This window comes from Oxyura jamaicensis, chromosome 5 (assembly GCF_011077185.1).
Source record: "Oxyura jamaicensis isolate SHBP4307 breed ruddy duck chromosome 5, BPBGC_Ojam_1.0, whole genome shotgun sequence".
Classification (NCBI taxonomy): Eukaryota; Metazoa; Chordata; class Aves; order Anseriformes; family Anatidae; genus Oxyura; species Oxyura jamaicensis.
In genome coordinates this window covers 58,865,556-58,881,750 of record NC_048897.1, presented here as the reverse complement: position 1 = coordinate 58,881,750, position 16,195 = coordinate 58,865,556, and the positions used below count along the sequence as shown (strand labels likewise).

The following is a 16,195-nucleotide window of genomic DNA, read 5'->3' as shown; positions in this document are numbered from 1 at the left end:
TAAGGGAAAAGTGTAATTTATGCCTAGATAATTAGTGGTGGTTTACCACTGAAATGTACACCACTTGGAGGAATAGTCACTGGAGCCTTTCACACCTGCACGGGGTATGAAATTCCAAACAATTAAAACAATTAATATTTCCTTCTGAACAGAAGACAGCTATAGTGCTTTAGCAAAAAGCATATTGCAGGAGTGAAAGCAAATGTGGTAAAGCAGAACATGCGATAATGGAAAGTGTACTGTCAGATTTTCTGACACATCTTTTCATTCCAGAAATTAAATATTGAGTAATTTTGTGAGTGAGTGGCATTTGCAAGGCTGAATTTATCATAATAGTCCTTGGTAAAGGCTTTTGCTTTCAAAGAATGGTAACAGGGAGCTGTGGTTTTGCTTGCTTAAAAAAAATAAAAATAAAAAACCTAAAAAAAATTAAAATTTGGTCTTCTGATTGAAAACTAGAAATGAGTAGTATGGGGTTTAAAGTCATCTTAAAAAATGGATAGCTTGTCTGTATTTCTACTTATATTCTAGCTGAAAGAAAGCATGTAAGAGGAGATTCCATTCATGTTTTTATATTAAATATATAGTTCACTTTGTCCTGTCCTTGCTGTGTAGGTGTTCCCTCTCTGTTTATCCAAAGGGGAAAAAACGCTCTGTGTTGGTCACTTCAGTTTTACACTTTCATATTCAATGGATGTCATTAAATTCTGTGTTAAAGGAAAACCAAGACCGACCAAGCAAAGGAAAAAAAAATATATATGTACCTTGAGAAAGGGAGAAGGTAAAAAGGAGGGGTCTTTTAGCTGACAATTCCGAATAACTTTCCTGAGTATTTGTGGGAATCTATTGAAACGATTCCCTTAGAAGAAAAGAGATAAATTGTTTGACAAAAAACACTTGCTTAGTTCATGTTTTCATGGTCAAATTTGTACAGAAATGGTGAAAAAGCATTCAAGAAAGGGAAAACTGCAATCCTCCTTTGCAGTTCTTGTGCAAAGCAGCCAGAGCCCCCAGGCTCTGCAGGCAGTCAGAGCCATCCCTCTCCTGGTTCCCTATTTTTGGATGTCTGGAGAAGGTCAGTGGGAAACATAACCCGCGGTTCCTAAGGCAAAAGCAGCCTGGATTATCATTCACAAGAAACTAAAGATGGATTGCTAGTAGAGAGCAAATAAGTACCGCTAATAGTATTTCCTAGATGAACAAGCAGCTTAAATTTCGGTTGTTCAAAATTAGTTGCTGAATTAGAAAAATGTTCAGGTCGAGTTTTTTCCTTGGCCAATCACTCACTGCTGCTGTCTAACTTTTGATACCTATTTATTGCTGCTGAGAAAATATTTCAGGAACCTATCTGGACAAGGTCTTCTAATATTTCTATTAAGAGCACAATTATTTATCAAGAGGAATACATCTTATATATTCAGAATTGTATGTTTTGTTTTAATGTGCAATTGCCGCACTTGTTCAAGCAGCCTAGGACTGAGTGTCATCAATACTTTGTGTGTTTTATTAGAAAATGCCCTTGAAAGCAAAACGCGCAGCAGATCAAGGGTTGTTTGGAAATCCCTTGTTTTCCTGGTGGTTGTCTCGTGTCGAGGCTCCTGGGCTCTGGAAGGCTTTCTCTGCGTGTACTTTTAATGCCTGCCATCCTACTTGGGTGCTGTGGGGTGGAAGCAAAACATTCCCCCCCCCACCTCATTCAGCATGAGACACACAGAGGACTGTGTTTGTGGTTTTTGGTCCTGGTATGCCCATGCCCCTCGTTAGCTCCAGTCTGCAGAGAACATGTCTCTGAGTACATTGGTGACGGGGAATGATTGAGCTGGTTGTGGCAGGTACCCTTGTCCCCAGCCCATCCCTGACCAGGAATTCTGGCTTTGTGCCTCTCATGCCTATTGGTGACTCTCTTAAGGAAAGTGCTTGCCTCCTACAAGAAAAGCTGGATTTGTGTTGTCTTGTAAAAATCTTTTAAACGTTAACTAAAATAATCGCACCTTTAAAGTACATTTAGAAGTTGTGTTTTAAAATTTTCATCCTTCATAAGGGGAGAAAGCACCAATTTCATTGTTCAGCAAATAGCAAAAGTTGATTTATGGCTTCTTTTGAACCAGTCAAGCAGCAGAGGAGCAGCTGAAAATGTGACCAATAAAAGTTAAAATAAAGAGGAGGAAATGCTATATAACAGAACCAAAGGGATATAATTAGCTCCTGCACTCTGCTAGGGAAGATCCAGGGAATGCGAGAAGCTCGTTAGGAGGCCGGGGAAGTTTCCCGGAGCCTCCCATACCCTTCTCCCACAGTCTGGCTCCCAGGGCTGGCATTCCCACCAGGCTCTGCTGTGTTGAAGCAGCTTGGAGGATGGAAACTGAACTTCTAGTGCGCTGTGTTTATCAAATCGGGCAGGAGGCAAGTGACTCTTTGATGGCATGTGGCTAAGTACAAGACCTGCTGGACAGGCCTTGAAGACTACACAGGATTGCTCTGCTCAGAGGATGCCACACTGATAACGTGGAAAATAAGGGTTTCTGTCCTGTAACCACTTCAGACACTGCTTAGTCTGACAGTGTGACCTCCTCTTTTTTGACCACTTCTTTCTTACCTGAAGCTGCCAGCCCCATGAGCTCAGTAGGCTGGCAGCAAGCATGAGATGTTGCAGTGCACTCAAATTCAAGTTCCTGCAAGGAGTGAAAAGGCAAGAAGAATTATGGTAGTGGTGAAAAAACAAAACAAAACAAAACAAAAACAAACAACAACAACAACAACAAAACACAACAACAACAACAAAAACTTTTGCCCCAGCTTCATTAAAACAAAATGAAGCTCTTCAGCTCTTCATACAGGAAGATATAGGGCAAAGAAATAGAATTTGAACCCTGGAAAACTGGCATGTGAAGCCTGTATGAAGCCAGGTCTGGCTCAGGATCATTTTTGTGACTGTTCTCTGCACATCTTCCCAACTCAATTCCTCTTTCTGAGAGAGCTGAACACTGCACAGTGTGCTACATGAGATATCATTGATGCTTGCATAGCATCATGCTTACTTCTCCATGCCTGCTTGAGTACACCTTTGGTGATGTTCTGCAAGATGGCACTCACTGTTTTCGCTGATAGCTATCACGGGATCAGCTCAGGCACACAACAGCTTCTCAATTGTCAGCAGCTTGTAATGAGCCATCAAATTGTAAAGAGAAACCCTTTCAATTAGTCTCATACATAACATATCATTTAATGTTATGGAAAGCTCATAATCTTTTCCATGTTCTTTTGAAGTTTGGTGAATTCCTTACGTATAGGGGCCACTCAATTTCCTTTGTGTTACTCTTCAGCTTAATTAATTGGAGTATGTAGTTTTTGTGTCTCAAGATAACGAACTAAAATACTTAGAAAAGCTGTCTTGTGGCTTTTCTTTACAATTTCTGCTAGCAACTTTTCTCCAACTTGGTATTGCACTCCTCAGGAATACTTATTTCCATTTTGTCTTGGCTCAACCTCTCCTGCAATGTACAATGCAGTTTCTCTGCTAATCTTTAATCTTCTGAGCAATGTTTCTCTGCTGTTACTGTTTCAGATGTTTTATTAACGTCCAGCCATGAGAGATCTATTACATCAACCTTTTTTTGATGCTTTTTCTTCTAGAAAAAGTTAATTGGGTACACGCAGTACTTGTTAACTTTGTCTAAGATATAAACTCGCTTTCCATTTTCCTCAGGTTTTTCATTCTTTCCTTCAAGATTTCTTTGCAAGTAGTAATTACCTAAATGTAACTGTTTGGAGTAATTTCTCTGATTTCTATTTTTAAATATTGGCATTATGTTCTTGGTCTCTGGTTAGCTGGAGTCATCTGCAACCTGACAGCTTCTTCTTTCTTTTGTTTCTGATTCTGCCAGCCTCGATATATTGAATCCTCTGAGTTTTGCTGCCATCTTAGTTGTGATCATCCCATATCCTCATTGTTATCTATATCAACCTGTTTCGTCTTGAAAACTGAGATAAAATTATCATTTAAAGCTCAGTCTGTGTCCTATTTATATTGTATGGCACCCCTTCCCCCATCCCCCTCCCCCTTTTTTTTGCTCCCTCCCTGGGTTCCCTTATATATATATCAAGTAGTCTTGCTGTTGTTTTTTCCAAGATAATTTTCGAATTTGCAGAATGGCATTTGTTCAAGCTGTATGCAAAATGGGCTATTTTTCTCTTACAGACAATATGATATTATTCTTCATGGACCTTAGAAACTTTTTTGAAATCTGTTTTGCACTTCTTAAGATCAATTGTACGTCATCTTAGAGAGACATGTTTTTATTTAAAAATAAAATCTAAAAAAGAAAAGCAACAGCTCCCATACTGCAGATTGAAAATTAGTTTGTCCTTAGCAAGTGAGATGGTTTTGGCAGCAATCTCACTAAACAGGGATTTTCCAATCTTGGCTGCTAACATGAGATTCCTTGTTTAGGATCACATTGCTTGTAGATTACAGAATTGGCCACAGAATAGACACACTACTCAAATGACAGATTTGTCCAACCTGTGCCGTGTTACAGGAAACGGGGCCATGTTTTGTAAACCAGAGCTAATATTTTCCATCTGTAACCAAGTACAAGACTGATGAAGGACGTAAAGAATATTCTGCAATGGAGAACCATTGCAGAAAGAAATCTTGAGCCTTAAATTGCGTTTCATTTTTGTTTATTTCTCTCATTATTTGTAGTGTCCTGAAAATTAATATCATTCTTTTCTAGTGTAGTACATCTTAAACAGTCCAAAGCAGCTATAATCAGACTCACCAGAGAGACGTTCAAAGTCCTTCTGTGCTTTAAGACAAAACATTTCCATTTAGTAGCTGACTTTGTAACATTCCCATGAAAAATGCCTTGCGTATGTTATTGGGTGGAATGTCAAGGATGGATCATTTTGGAGGCTTCCTGCCTCCCTCCTTTCTAAAGGACTGAACAGGCTCTGCCAAATTTTATTTTTTTTTTTTTCTGGTACACCCAAACAGATATGTTATGAGAAAACCAAGACTTATTCTCCCACTTCTCCCCTGTCCCAGCAGTCCCCCTGAACATGACAAATCTAGAAACGAAGCACAAGGTATCAGGCACAAAGAGCTTCCTCTTTCTCATTAGAAGCATGAGCAAAAGTCAGTCTTCAACGCATCATCCGCTTCCACTAATGCCTTAGTACCTGGGGCAGTCAGCTTTGGGTAGCTGTTAATGGACATTTTGCTTATAGCAGTGCTAAACAGCCCTGCTGAAGTCCTGCTTCCTCTTCAGGGGGGTGTGTGGTGGGGCAGGGGAAACGCTCCTAAACGGCTCGAGGTATCTGCCTCAGAGGTACTTGGTAGTCAGTGAACAGAAATAAAAATCAATCTGTTCCTGAAACAGGTATCTCCAGTAGGTTGGATGATGTGTTGCGGACCCCAGAAATGAATCAATGGTAGTTGGATGTCCTTGTGTCTTTGGATGGGTGTTGGGTTGCATGCCACCTACTGGTGGTTGTTCCCTTTGACCAAAAAGTTAATGGTGACAGTGTGCTTCAGAGATTTTCCCAGCTTCTCCTGCCTAAAGGAGAGCTTCCTGCAAGCCAGTGCTGCATTTTCAAAACTCGTTGTGAGAGAAGGGAGGCTCTGGCCATGGTGGCAGTGGGGTAGTCCCCTGTGAAGAGCTCATCACGTGCACACCAAGTGTGCGCAGACGGGAGTTCAAATCTGCAAGACTGGCACTGTGTTTTGGAAGATAAGGCCAGGAAGTGTCGGTGTGTGAGCAGAGCAAGGGAGACTGAGTGTGAAAAAATGTAACAGACCGCAGTGGATCACAGCAGCGTGCACAAGGGGAGATGTTTGCCAGGCTGTGTCTTCCAGCGAGCTGGGGCAGCAGACCTAGCAAGTGACGCTGGTGTGTGCTCAACAGGTGGCCCTAAAAACTTCAGACTTAAGCGAGGGGATTTCTGAAAAGGCAGGATTTGGCTCTAAGTATTTCTCCTAGGCTGTGCTGCCTGCAGCACTCATAGGGCTGTATACAAAAAGAGTGGTGCAAATAATTGCAGATCAATCTTTTTTTAAAAAGAGAAAGATCTCCTTGCTGGTTGGCATGACAGGGGCACGTTTAGGACTAGGCATGCTCCAAGTTCCTACTTTTACCAAAAATGAAACCTAGGGCTGCTGCCTCTAATCAGCTCCTGCCCACTGCATCTTCCCCTCTCATCCGTGTGCTCTGCTTGCACCTCGTGCTTTCAGCAGTGGTACTTGTAGAGGAATGTTTGTTCAGATATTTTAGCATCCTCTCAAGGATGGTAGATCAGTAGGACTGCAAATATGCAAATTTACTGTGGTAAACCACTTTGGCGTGCTGCTAGATACAGGTATGGTTGTAATAATTGTGCTGTCCCCCTCCATTGCACATAAGATGAAGTAGTTTCAGGGCTGTGCTGGACTGAGGGCCCATTCTGCCTGTACTCTACAACATATCTAGGATGAGTGACAAATTTGTTGTTGGTGTCTTCCTGGTACAGGAAGTACAGCCAGGACAAAAGTTTGCGGTTGTCTTCCTCTAAGTTGTAAGGTATTTTTTTTCCCAGAAGTACTTCCCTTCATTTAATAGCTGTTGTCAAATGTAACTCACTATTCTCATATGAATGTTTGTCTCATGTTTTCCTGTAGAAATGTGTATTATACACTGAATATGGAGGTGTTTATAAAATTAGGGAAACTTTGGGTTTTGGAGTAGCACAGGGTTTAGATGAGGGCTGGAGAAAGACTTTTAGCAATCTGAATGTTAAGCCAGCTGAACGTCACCAGCTGAAATACAAGGATGGAGATAAACCTGCAGCAATCAGTTTTCCTGCTTCTCTGTCCTCTGTATTAGCCCTTAACGTCCTGCCCCAAACACCCCGGCAGCACAGAGCTGGGCCAGCTTCCACTGAAGCAAGGACAAACCTTCTCAAATGCAGCCTTAGGTTTGGAACAAGTTGTGTGGTTCAGAGATATTGTTTTGGGAAAAAAAGAAAAAAAAGAAAAAGAAAAAGAAAAAAAAAAGTGCAGCTTAATGATACTCCCCGTCCCAATGTGCTGAACCTCATGAAGGCACACCTCTTCCCACCATTTCCAGCACTCTGCTGGAGCAACACAAATTACTGATTATCTGGTATTCTCCACCCTTCTGTTTTCTTTACTTAACCCTGGTGCTCTTCTTTACCATCATGTTCCCCACAGCTTCTCCAAGTAACAGAAAAAATACGGAGGTTACTGGGTAGTCTTGTTCTCTTTCTGGATGAGGCTTGATGAAATAGAGTAGCAGTTCTGGCAAAGTGTGATCTTTGACCCCAAAACATGTCCTAGTGCCAAAATCCGACTCAAATGCTGGTGGTCTGATCCCAGTCTGATGTTCTGCCTTCATCCTCCTTCCCAGCAAACCCAGAGCCTGTGAATTAGCGATAACTCAGGCCTGAGTTTTCCAGCCCTAAGCTGAGCTCTTACCTGTGTCGTATTCATCGGAGTTGCTCTGAAACCATCCTAATACAGAGAAAGGCATTGGCTTCACGCTCTGAGTTTACTGCGTGGTAAAAGGTATATTGCCATGCCTTGAGCAATGGGGGATCCCTCACCTCAGCCCTCGCTTTATGCTGACTGAACCCATCGCTAGCTCTCTGACCCCCAAATGAAGTCACACGTGGCATCGCCCTGCTGTCTCAGTAAACGGTGACTTGGTGGCAGCTTGGCTTCCCATGTCTCTCTTTAGTGTGTGCCTCCCCCGGTGCGAATGCCAACCCCGGCTATCCAGCACCCCATAGCGCGTGCACAAGTCCTAAGCAGGGTTTTGGCTGCACTGAGACTGGTCTGTTGTTCGGGCAAAAAAATGATCTTGAAACCAAAGCCTGCCTCCGGCCAAGACACTGCAGTGCTAGCTGCCTCACTCAGATGTTTTTTTCTGCATTTTCACCCAGTAAGAGTGAAAAAACTTGTTCCAAGACAAATGTTGAGCTTGCTTTAGATTAGGGTTTAAGAGAAGAAGTTTGGCCAAGAAGTAGATGTACTGTGTATTTGGTAATACTAATTCTTCTGCAGTGAATGCTGATATTGTAAAATAATACCTTCTTCACCTTATAAAGCAATAGTCATTGATACTTGGTATTGTTTTTGTTAAGGTTAAGTCTGGGGTTTGGGCTTTGCTCAGGTCTGATTTGAGAAATAAAGAAACCTCATTATTTACAGCTGGCGTTGGTCATGGGGAGATGGGATGGTAGCTAGGACACCATTTCCCACATGTTTAGTGAGGAGGAATTGAGAGCAGCCTTTGGTGGTTGCTGTTTGGGGATGAAGTTTGGTTTGGAAATGCAGAGCTTGTTTCTCCCGAATAAAAGGACACGTGACCAAGCTAATCCTTCTGAAACAAGAGCTGGCGTCAGCATCACTAAATGCCTTCTCGCTGTTTCAAAACAGCTGAGGGACAATCGGCCGTCTCTGTCTGCGGGGCTGGGGCTTGCTTAGGGTGGTTGAGGTGAAAGCCGCGCATGAGCCTGCTGCCTCCGCCCTGCTTTGGCCAGGGAGTTGAAGAGCAGACGTCAACCGCTACGTGTGCGGGCCGCCCCTCTTGTCTGTAGGCTGCCGTTGATTTTAGGTTAGTTGAGAAAGAAGGTTGTTTCACAAAAACAGAGGCAGTTGAGCCTACATAACCAGCGTGTCTCTTACTACGTGCAGCAACAAGCTAAAGGCCAGCCTTCGCAGAGGGACGTGCTTCTGTTGAGCCTTTGCCAGAAACACCTGTGGTGACTGCGACTAGGTCTGGCATTAAGGCAGGGGCTAGGACTGAGGAATGGAGAGGATTGTTTTGAGCTTGTTCATGGGGGTGCTACTGCTTATGGGTGTATTTACAATCCCGTGTTCTTAGCCGTAGCCCTAACACTAATTCTATTTGTAAGAACCCACTCCACTTCGAGGCACGGCTCAGTTTTAGTCTTCCTAATCTGAATTAAACGCTTTGATAGTATTGAGGCGTTAAAACCAGGAGTGCACCCTTGAACCCGGTGTCACTGGGAGCACTCTATATGGAGGACTCAAGTTCACTGCTGGAGTCTCCAGGAGACTGGATGAGGGACAGAGCTAGGAAGGCTGATGCCTCCTCGTTACTTTACAGTGAGGTAGAGCTTGACGGAGCACTGGGAAGTCTTGAGGCTTCTACATGAGATTTAGTCTTCAATCAACGTTAGCACGGTATTAACATTGTAGTTCAGAAAACCAGAGACAAAGTAGGATCGCATCAGCAGCCTGTGGCTTGCACCTCACTCAGGAAACCAGAGGTTTAAGAACCAAACCACTTGCTGGGTCATGGGAGCCCTGGAGAAGAGAGGTTGACAGTTTAACCAAAATGTATTTTTTTTGTTAGTTTGCCTTCTGAGTGAGTGGGATCTAACTACCAGGCTAGCTCTATTGGGGCTGGGGGATTAGTTTCAGGATGCAAGAAAGCAGAACCTGAACTATAAATTCATTTCCTGATACTGGACATTTTGGGGAGGTAAGGTAGGAGTTAATGCACGTACAGGGCATGTATTTGTGATTGCCTCAGTGTTGTTAGTGGACCCTGCATTGCATCTGTGGCAAGGGCAAAATCTGGTGCAGTTAGCAGATAGGAATTCGTGTCCTTACCAAGGCTAGTACTGGTAAGAGCTAAAACGTTTATGGATGGAGCTGAGATGTCACGACAGTGTCATGACAGAGCTTGAAGCTGTCACGGTCTGACTTTGGGTCAGACTTGTGGGTTAGGTTTATTGCCGGCCTTGCAGCTTCAAATACCAGGACTCCACCTGGTCCAGGTAACTGGTTTTCTAGTTCTGATTCAAGAGGGAGTTACTGAAGGATAGGTGCAGCAACAGCTAACGATGCTGGTCAGGAGTGGGACTGCAGACTCGCTTCTGCCCTTTGCCCTGCCTTTCAGGATCAGGCAAAGGCTGGCTCTCGGTGTTGTGGCTGTCTAGTGACTCTCTCTGGGGCACTGGTTACAGGTGGGACTGACACGGGATTAAGTTAAAACATGGGGCCAGGAGGAATTAAACACCTTATTTGTTCATGGTTCCCATTGTTTCCCATTTTGGGAAATTTACTTTTGAGCCTGTGTCCACGCCTCTCAGAAGTTCCTTTTGTGGGTGATACGTGAATCCCTGAGAACAGCTCTGACCCCTTACATTTCTTTTCAATGGCAAAATGTTATTTATAGTAAGGAGTTTGACTGAGGCCGTGGAATTATTGGCTGTATGTTTCATAAAGCAAGCCAAATGGGGAACAAAAATAATTTGGATTCAAGTTCCTCTAAGCCCAAGCTCTGCTACTATTCATGGGATCCATTTAAAAAAATAATAATTAACACCTTTCAGATCTGCTCCATTCTTCCTTTGTCTTGCAGAATTTGGACTTTTAGTCTAATTTAACCACGGAAAAATAAGAATTTGGTGTAGTGGGAACCTAGAACCTTCCACCCCCGGGAAACTTCGGATGTAAATGCCTCGTAGGGCAGCAAGGCAAAGGATGCCCGTGTCAGCAGAGGAGGAGGAGGATGGCGTACAGGCAGAGAGATTGCTGTCACTCAGACGCTGCCAGGAAGGGCTGCTTGAAGTGAAAGGGGACTGCGATGTTCGAGTTTGGGAAAAGCCTTTTGCAGAGCTGAGGAGTGACCTGAGGTGCCCTGGAGACGCAGCTGGGTGCCAGGTCGGAGTCAGGTGCGGACACGCGGCGAGGGGCTGGCTCGCGCTTGGCCTCGGCCCTTCCCTTTTCCACTTGCACAGCACGTCGGTGGGCCCCGTGCCTGGCCTCCCTCGGCAGGGAGGGAGGGAGGTGCCGAGGCCAGGGAAGTGGTGGAAAGGTGGTTAGGAAAGTCATAGCCAGACAAGTCTGTAAGCGGCTGGGAAGACGTGAGGGAAGAATGGGGAAAAGCAGTTAGAAATGTGCCAGACTGAACAGCCTTTGCCAGACTGAAGGTGCCTTAACATCACGGAAAGCTCTGACGTGGTTTTGCCAGGAGGGAGGTCTGCAGTGAGAAGGGAGGGAAGGGAAGCTGGAAGTGATCGTGCTGAACATGGATGAGATTTTCCTGTCGCAAATGCTCATGTGGGCCTGTTGGTGTTCTGTGCCAAAGTCTCACTGCACGTCTGTCCCTGTTTTGATGGCCTGTTTTCTGCTGGGTGTTCTCCCTTTGCTTCTTTAACTGTAATGGAGAAGCAGTCTGATAGAGAGTCATCTGTCTCCTCTCCCCATCGGCGCTGATGATAGCCCTTTAGGAAGGTGTGAGTTAAACACCCTGCAGTGGCTCACGGAGGAGCACGTGCTGCAGCCTCGGGTTTGATACCTCGTTACCTGGGCAGCGAGCTGGTATCACTCACCTCCAGGGCTGGGCATCAGCTTTCGGGCAGCTTTGGCAGGGACTGAGCTCAGGACCATTGCCCCACGTGGGAATGAGCTCAGCCCTGCTCCTCAGGGTGCTGGAGGGTTCCCGGCTCTGTGGCTATTCCCCACCCACCCACTGCCCCTCGGCACACTTGGTGTGCAGCCATGCAGCCCCAGGCTCGGGTCACAAAGCAAGAACTGCCCGTTCCCCCACTCCCCAGGCAGGGCACTTCGTTCGCGCTCTCCTCCCCGCGAGGACCATCCCTGAAGGCTGATATTTCATTTCACCACGCTGCCACAACCCTCCCTGACAGGGAGAAAATTTCAGTCGCTCGCCTCATTTGCTTGCAAACCTTTATAAATACCGCGACTAATAGCCTGGGTAAGTGGAAGATTAATTTCTATACCACCTGGCGGCAAGCTGTGGATTAGGCTGTTGTCCCTCTTGTGGGTTTAATGTTCGAGGAGCAGAGCGCTCAAGTGCCCAGACAATCGGCCTCTTGTTTAAACACTGAGCTTATAGGTCTTGTTAGCCAGCGCTCTTAAATTTTCATTTTCTTCTGGTATGCAGCCTTGTGTGATGTGGAGAATTGCTTCGGTGCAGAAAGACTGTAAACCTGTTCAATTAAAGGAAATGCTCAGATCCAGCTGTTGGTGTCCCATGAATGCCAGTGGTCCTAGCAAAGTAAATAAGGCCGACACACTCCGCCCTTGGAACAGATATGAAGATTTGTGCCCTAATTCTCCTGAAAAAAAGAGTCTTTGTTTGGGAGGGACCGTTAGTAAAAGTAAGAGGAATGCAAAGGCTGATGCATAAAATACCCAGTTAGACAACGTCCTCTGCAGATAACAGTGAGGTTTCTATAGTATGAGTCTGGTAAAAGAGCACTGTAAATAGCACGTACAGTACAAGATCCTGTTACAGCTACAGAATTTTCTTGTAAATGCTGAATGCCTTCCTCTCTTGTGAAGAGACACATGTTGCAGATTAATTTATCCTATACTTTCACTTCCAAGAAACGGACTAACAAGCATAGCCATGGTGCACGCACACTTGCTGTGCGTGCAAGGACGTGCTTTGCACCATTTGGTGTACGTGTGGAGGGGCCTTCTTGGTGCCCCTTCAGCTGGGGGCATGGCACGGCGGTTACTCACGGGTGACAGAAGGGTGTGGGGAAGGACGGGGTGGTCAGTTGGTTATGGCTGATGTCTTCACACAGGTCAGAACAGGTATTTTTATACGGATATATAGATAAACACAGATTGGTAAAAGATGCCTCTCGAGTTCCTGGTTGAGGAAGGGCTGTAGTGGTTTCAGCAGATGTGGAACATGCTCCATCCTCCAGTGTTTGGCGCCCTACCTAATGCCTGTGTCTCACAGATGGGCTAAGAAGCTGAGATAGTGCCAAGGAAAGGAAGATGCTGGCATGGGGCAAGCCATAGGAAGAAACACTGGGCCATGGACCCAGGCTTCAGCTGGGTGGTACAAATCATGTCCTACATCCTCAAGAGGCAGTGGAGCTCTGCACCCTGAATCGTTCCCACAGAGTGGGGGCAAAATCTCTCCTCTGCTACTGGGAAGCACTTGGGCTCCCCTAAAGGCATCCCTTCTGGGCTCCCTTTGCTCATTCGTGCTGTCTTGTCTCCCAGCCTCACTTTATTCCTTCTTTAAAAATTGTGAATCAGGGACCTTGGGCTCTGGTTTCAGCTACTGAGGCAGAAACATGTCTCTGAATGGTGCTTGGTGCCTGGCTGCACGCTGCCAGCAGCCTGTAGCTTGAGCTCCTGTGTCCTTGGTCTTCCGCTTGTAAACAAAACAACATTGTATTTTGGGTTACTAGCCAGGATTCTGGGGCACAAAGGGTGACAGCTTGTCCTGAACACCCACTGCTGAACTGGAAAATGAAGCTCCCAGTTGTTAACTGGTTACTCCAAGCATCTTCTCTGCAGTCAAGCATCTACCTCCATCCTTCTACCTATGCACGTATGTACATATACACTTCATCTCTCCGTATTTATGTTTGAAAAAGCATTTATATAGACATAGATGTGCATATATTAAAAAAAAAAAAAGCTTGACTGTCTTGCCAGGTTGGGAAAGGGCTGCGGAGCTTTCAGTAGACACAGAAGGTGCTTTGGCCCAACAGCCCCTGCTTAGCAGCTTACCTGACATCGGACTGTTTCAGGTGGCAGCTGAGCCCACGGCCTCTGTGCTGGGATTTTGTCTGAAGAAATCCCCTCTGCAAGGACGCAGCAGCCCAAGTCAGCTGCTTCTGGTGGATGCTGCAGCACCGACACACCGTTGAAGGACTGTAAAGAAGGTAAGGAAGGTGTGAGGAAGTGGTTTGTCTTGCTGTCTGAGAGGGGCGTGAGTAACAGCAGCACAGGTGCCTTTGGTTTTGGATTTACTGTATTTGAAGTAAATGTTATTACTAGTGACAGATGGCAGGAGCTGCTCTGTCAATTAAACAGCAGGTAGTTTGAGATGCAGCATATTGTAATACGTATTGTTTTTCTCTTGTCCAAGTTAAAAATGGCCAAAATGGAGAGGGCAGTGTGCCCCAGACATTTGGGTGGTATTTTACCCCTGCAGCATGGACAAGATAGAGCTGAAAACCCCTCCTGCTTCCCAAAGATCTGTCTCTGTCTTTTGATCAACTGCTATTATATATTAAAGTCAAAAGCGTCCAAGCAAGTTGAGCACGTGCAGAGGCGTCCAGATGAAGTAGCTGCAGGACAACACCCCGCCACCTCCACTAATGATCTCTCGGCTCGCCAATTGCAGCACAGTACTGGGGGGGGGGGGGGGGGGGAGACATGACAAACAACACCAGTCCAGTCATCCAAAAAGCCACCAGGGATCTGGGCAGGCTCCTGTTGCACAGCAGTCAGACTGGCTGGCACCCCAGAAGGGGCTTCTTCATCCTGCAGACAGCTGCAGCAAGGCCGTGCCGGCACACGCAGCCGGGCACGAGGGGCCTGGAGGGGAGCAGCCACAGACCCCCGGCGGGGGCTGCCAGCACCCAGCCCAACGGGGACAGCACACACACCAGACACAGCATGCTGGCCCACAGCACCAAACACGTGTGATGCCCTGACATGCATGATGCCCAGTACCACCCATGTCATGAGAAATGTATGATGCCACAGAATGTGTGATGCTACCCAAAGTACCCCACACCCAGCTGTGGAACACCGAACGGCCACGTAATGCAGATACGTGACACACTGCACCACCCCACAAACCACACGACACAACTGGATGCACAGGAGTGGAAGACACATGAAGCCATCACTGGCATCTGTTTAACATATTACAACCTTGCTGTTTGTCATAGTAGGTAGCAGTATACATAATCATAGTTTATATTCTCTAGCTTTCATCCTGCCATTTGTTTGTTTTCATGGGCATAGCAAGTACTACTTCTTAAACTGTTGGCTTTAGACTCCCTTACCTTTCCAGAGAAATTTAGTCCTGTGATGCATGCAGCTCATGTTATCTTCTGAGAGAGTAGTTCAGTTCATTTTACTCTTTACACGTAGGTATAACGTTGTATACCCTTAAACTTCTGGACCAAGTTGGATACTGACAAATACTGACAACTCTGTTTCTCTCTCTCCTCCACCCTCTTATTTTGTAGTTATCAAAAATAAAGCTTGTTACTCATAGACCTGCTTCCCTGAGGAGCTTTGTATACCCCAACATTGACTGTACATCCAACTGCACTGTGCAGTTGGTGCTCTGCCTCAACAGCTGTGTCAGTTTTCTGCTCCCACTTTTACTGATCAGGGCTGAGTACTTACCAAGTACTTCCCAGGTTCAGTCATGCCTGGTTTCAACCCACCTTCTCTTCTCCCACCGTTTCAGGCCCCCAAGCTGCAATCCAGCAAGGCCTAGCAGAGGCCATGCCAGCCGTTGGCCCATGCCCCCCGAGGCATGAGGTGTCTCCCCTTGCACTCAAGGTATCGAGCGTGGTCGGCCCTGGAAGCCAAGTCCAAGTTGAGTGTGTAACCTTACTCCCCAGTGACAAAGCTCCGCTATGTCAGCCGCAAATATGCTGCAGCCGCCAGGAGGTCGGTGTTGCAGGATTCCTGCTAAGAATAGCTTCGATTCAGAGGCTGGTCACGTAACATCTTCACACTGCTGCTGCTGGGCACATGCACGTAGCAGACAAAGCGCCCGAACCCCCAGATTTCTCTGTCAGGTTTATTGACAAAGCTAGCTTGGCACAAGAATGGTGTTGTGACCCATCTGCCATAGCTTAAAACATTCAGTTCCATAGGGTAGGCTTTAGGAATAAAAACAGGCAAGCACCCTAATTAATATAGGCTTCTGGGTGTTCTGCAGTAGGGTGCAGGCCTGAGCCCTGTTGTACTGTGGTCAGAGTGACCAGAACCATCTGTACGTGCAAAGCTAACTCTGTACATACCCAAGCACAAGTTACCTGCTGCATTCTGTTCACCCAGTCTGAGGTACACACTTGACAAAACATGCCTGGAGGCAGGAGACTGGGGAATAGGCCCTGGGAAATACCATCCACCAGCTGATGTCCACATCTTAATTGTGGAGCAGGAGCTGCTGCCTGGATGCTTTCTTCTCTGCTCTCATCCCATTTCCGCAGCCAGCATCCGCAGTTGAGTCATCCCAGTCAAGGCCATCACAATGCTCCTGGTCCATTAAGAAGTTGCTTAGCCTGCCTAACACAAGCTAAGTACACTACCACCTTTGTCACAACACCACCATCACCTGTCTCATTTATCAGCTATTTTTTTTTCCTACACCAGGTCTACGCCCACTTTCTTTTCATTGTCTCACCTCAGTATTTG

The 16,195-nt window shown here is 45.8% G+C and overlaps 1 long non-coding RNA gene across 1 annotated transcript in view; it reads left to right on the top strand.

The window, feature by feature from the left end:
* LOC118168624 overlaps positions 1-15,263 on the top strand; it is a 52,475-nt gene extending 37,212 nt beyond the window's left edge. The window contains exons 2-3 of the long non-coding RNA XR_004751692.1: positions 13,555-13,689; positions 15,237-15,263. This is a non-coding gene — a long non-coding RNA (uncharacterized LOC118168624). The remainder of the gene's footprint in view (positions 1-13,554; positions 13,690-15,236) is intronic.
* The last annotated feature ends 932 nt before the right edge of the window (positions 15,264-16,195 follow it).